The sequence below is a fragment of the Ochotona curzoniae genome, unplaced genomic scaffold (genome assembly GCF_017591425.1).
Source record: "Ochotona curzoniae isolate NIBS_2020 unplaced genomic scaffold, NIBS_Ocur_1.0 contig_4148, whole genome shotgun sequence".
Classification (NCBI taxonomy): domain Eukaryota; kingdom Metazoa; phylum Chordata; class Mammalia; order Lagomorpha; family Ochotonidae; genus Ochotona; species Ochotona curzoniae.
In genome coordinates this window covers 6542339-6546917 of record NW_024466146.1, presented here as the reverse complement: position 1 = coordinate 6546917, position 4579 = coordinate 6542339, and the positions used below count along the sequence as shown (strand labels likewise).

Below are 4579 nucleotides of genomic sequence, written 5' to 3'. Positions count from 1 at the left end.
TATAACAAAGCTAAATTTTTATATTAAGTGGGATAATGAAATGCAGCAGTAGTGTCACTAGAGCTATTTGCAATTGTGGTTTATTTAACCTTTATCAGCAAAATGACACTGAGAGAAGGTTTGTACTTGTTCGTACAAGAAAGAATAGAAAGGACCTTAAAGTCAGTAGGGGAAAATGAACAAGGAGCAGCCACAGAAATTGTACATAAAACAACTGGATTTTTTTTCCAGCTTGGAAGCTCAACTCAAAGAAAAGTAGCTACACACCCATGTCATCCGATCCAACTGCGTGGCTTCCAGCAAATAGCAAAAGGGAAAAGAAAAAATTAGTTTACAATGCTTTTCCTTTTTGGTGAACCCAATAACTAAAAGAGAAAAAAAGGGGGGGGAGGGTAATACTAGCAGATGTTAAATAGAACTGCAGAGAACAAAAGAAACGAGCAATGGGGAAAGAGATGTAGAAAGACTGAATGATTTAACACAAAGAGAGTCCATGTGGTATTATGTTTTCTAATTTGAGTCATTATTTGTGTAGCAAAGGGGGTTGGGGCGGTGGGAGAGAGAGAGGGAGAGAGAGAGAGAGAGAGAGAGAGAGAGAGAGAACCTCAGTCGATTCACTAGCCAAATGCCCACAAAGACTGGGAGAGCAAAGCCAGGAGCTGCAATGCAATCTAAGTCTCCCTATAGAAATCAAGAACTCGGGCACCTTGGGGTCTGCATTAGGAGGAAGCTGGAACTGAACCCAGGTGTGCCAATGTGGGACACAGGTGCCCTAGACATCATAGCAGCTAGGTCAAATGACTGCCCTGAAATAAAATCTACCCCAAACTTCCAACTGAAGTCTTTGTGTTACAATATATACCTTCAAAGCAAAAAATAATGGCTGTAAATAACATGTCGTAGGCTGGATGTAAAAAATAATGTGTGTTTTCTGAACACTGCACAACTGATCATTTTTTTTCCTAAAGAAAAATAAAAAGGTAACATTTTTATTTGCTAGAGGAGATGGAGAGTTAGCTAGATATGTTTTTCCTATAAAGAAAGTTTATCTAGCATACAGCTTTAAAGGTTTTTCTTTTTCTTTCTTTCTTTCTTTCTTTCTTTTTTTTTTTTTTTCTGAAATAAGCCCTTTGGAGCCTCTGGATGGTAGTATGATTGTCAGGTAACAAGCCTAGAATGCATATTGGTCTCTATGCCCATGGTTCCTTCATTTTATCAGTAGAAACTGTTTTTTTGTTTCTTTAAAAATTTGACACTTTTTGGTTTATGAAAATGTATTTCTAAAATCCCCAAAAAAAAGCATGGAAAACAGTGTCAATGTCATTGATTCCTCTTTGTCTTTAATAGATGATGTTTGTCCTCCAATCCCTTTTATTTAAGAAATGTTTACAAATTATTGGTATGGAGGAATAATTCTATGCTGCTGGGCACTGATGTCTTTTATCTGATCTACAATTACAAGGAGACTTCAGGAAGTTAATTTAACAATAAAATTAAAAGGGAAATTTAATTTAGATGCAAAAACATTTTTGAAATCCGTATCTAGTCTTCACATATCACTTTTAAAATCTTAACTAGTTTTAAAAAAATATTTCTAAAAGCATGCTAAGTAGTTCTATATACTTTCAGCTTTTATTTGGAAAAACTAAACCAAATGTATGGTTCTACTCTCATATACTGAAGAGGGTTTGCAAACAGATTCCTATATACACCATGAGGGCAGAACATCAAGACTTGTCAGCGGGAAAACTGGTGGCGGTCCAGAACCAGATGGCAGATTTTTTAAAAAGACTTATTTATTTTTATTGTAAAGCAAAGTTCACAGAGAGGAGAGACAGAGAGAAAGAACTTCCAGCTGCTGGTTCACTCCCTAAGTGCTATGACTGGAGCTTCACCGATCTGAAGCCAGGAGCCAGGAGCTTTTTCTGGGTCTCCCAGGCAGATGCAGGGTCCCAAGACTTCAGACTGTCCTCTGCTTTCCCAGACCACAAGTAGGGAGTTGTAAAGGAAGTGAGCAGCCAGGACATGAAACGGCACCCACATGGGATCCCTGTGCATGCAAAGCAAGGGTTTTAGCCACTAGGCTACTGCACCAGGACCAAAGACTTTGGTATATAATATATTTGCATTTCTTGAAAAAATAAAAGTTTAAAGGAACCAGTGAGTAATTTTTTTTTAAAGATTTCTTTATTTTTATTGGAAAGGCAGAGATACAGAGAGGAGGAGAGACTGAGAGGAAGATCTTCCGTCCGATGATTCACTCCCCAAGTGAGCGCAACAGCCAGTGCTGTGCCAATCCTAAGCCAGGAGCCTCTTCCAGGTCTCTCAAGTGGGTGCAGGGTCCCAAGGCTTTGGGTTGTCCTTGACTGCTTTCCCAGGCCACAAGCAGGGAGCTGAATGGGAAGTGGAGCTGCCAGGATTAGAACCGGCACCCATATGGGAACCCCGGGCATGCGAGGCGAGGACTTTAACCACCATGCTATCGCGCCGGACCCAAGAGTAATTGTTTTCTAATGGTGAGCCTCATCATGATCTTTCTTCACTTCTTATTCTGTTTTTTTTTTTCTAAGCATTAAAACTTGTTGTTACTTTTAAAAAGAACAGAAAAAGGAAAGAGAAGATTCCCAGCTGAATTCACAACATTCTAGTGACAGACATCCTATTATTCAAGTCTTCAAAAGAGGTGTGAAGAAACAAGCTAATCGAAGAGATGAGACATAGCCGATGAACAGAAATTAAAGAGGAAAGACTTGGTGAAGCTGAAAGTTTTCCCGAAGTGACATCACATCTCATCCCTAAATTGGGCCTATTTCACTCACTTTCTAATTCCTGTACATTTAGAAGTTGTATCAGGCCCCATACGGCCCTGTGTCTAATCCAGGCTAGAGCTCCTCTCTTTTGAAGAGAAAACTGTGATTAGTACATTGAGATTTTGACTATCATGACTTAAGCTTCAAATTTAAAGTACAAATTACAGAAGGCAAAAGTGGACAAAATGTGGAGTAAATCAGTTAAAAGAAATCTATACTTTTGGAAAACTGCATTTGGAAATAGTGGAGGCTCAGGTATTCAGCCGGTGGTTAAGATGCCTGGATGTGCATGAGAATTCCTGCTCTTGGTTCCCAGCTGTGCATTCTCAACCCAGCTTTTTGATAATGAGCTCCCGGGAGGCAGCAATGACGACTCAAGTAATTGGATTTCTGCGCCAATGTGAACATCCTGGATTGCATTCCATATTTCTGGATTCAGATTAGCCCAGGCCCAGCAGATGTCAGCACTCTCTTTTTGCTATTCAAATTAAAAAAAATAATTCAAAAAATGTTAAGTGTAGTTTTTAAAGCCAATTGTCAACAATTAACAATTGAATGTAGGTATGTAGGATACTGTACAGTGGTCTTGTTAAAGATTTGTTTTATTTGAAATGGCAGAGTTTCAGATAGACAGGGACAATGATGGACACAGAGAAGCACCTGCCACCCAGTGGCTCATTCCTCACAATAGTCAGAGCTGGGAGAGGACCAAACCAGCAGCCTAGAATTCCCTTCATGGTACTAGGGCACATTAATCATTCTTTTGGGCTATTTTTTTTTATACTTCAGCATTGTATTTATTTATTTATAAAAGAAATTTATTAATACATTAAATGCTTAGGGTATTAAACTGATAAGAACAGATACTACACTTGATCATAGCCAAAAGACCGAGAAGCGATAGATGCGTGGTAATTACTACAAAAAACTCACAATTTCTCATGGTAATATGATATTACTACAAATAGAATGGATTCAGTGTAATTTATAGATACAATTCTAGAAATATCATATTTTCATATACTTGGAATATCTATTTCCATCCTTTCACTTTCAGTCTCTGTGTTATCTATATTAGTGAAGTATGTATCTTGTAGGCAGCAAATAGATGGTCCCCCCTTTTTTTTTTTTAATTCAGTCCCTCAGTCTGTATCTTTTAATCAGATAATTTAGTACCTGGACATCCAAGATTATTCTTGGTAAGTAATAACTTGATCCTGACATTTGTCCATGAATATCTCTGCTATTTGTTCCAAATCTCCTTTGATCTGTGACTAGGAAGTTTCCTTCTGCAATACCAAGTGTCTTTCTCTGTTTCTCTGGGTAGTTCCCATCCTTAAGTAAAACTTGTAAGCCTGGAGATAGTGACAAATGCGTTCAATTATTGCTTATCTGGAAAAACCTGAATATCTTCTTCTTTTATGAATGAGTGCTTCACTGGGTAATATTTAATGGGCCAGGCAGTCTGGAAATAATTCGTTGACAGGGGGAGAGTCCAGAGTAACACCCAAGTTAGGTGTGGTATAGCTCCTCTGGTTATGGTCAGTAGAGGGAGAAGATGTTGGAGACCGCGAGTGTGTGTGTGTGTGTGTGTGTGTGTGTGTGTGTGTGTGTGTGTTTTCTGTTTCTTTACATTTTATTTTTGGTGATGTTTACACAGTTGATCAGGGTGGGAAGAGTTGAGGATCAGGGGATAGTGAGTGAGACCATTGTTTACACATATTTTTTGCTTCTTCCTGTACATGGAGGAGAGGGGAATGCAAGAGGAG

The 4579-nt window shown here is 38.7% G+C and overlaps 1 pseudogene; it reads right to left on the bottom strand.

The window, feature by feature from the left end:
* Positions 1 to 3609: 3609 nt before the first annotated feature.
* LOC121159451 lies at positions 3610 to 3712 on the bottom strand (annotated as a pseudogene).
* Between the last annotated feature and the right edge of the window lie 867 nt (positions 3713 to 4579).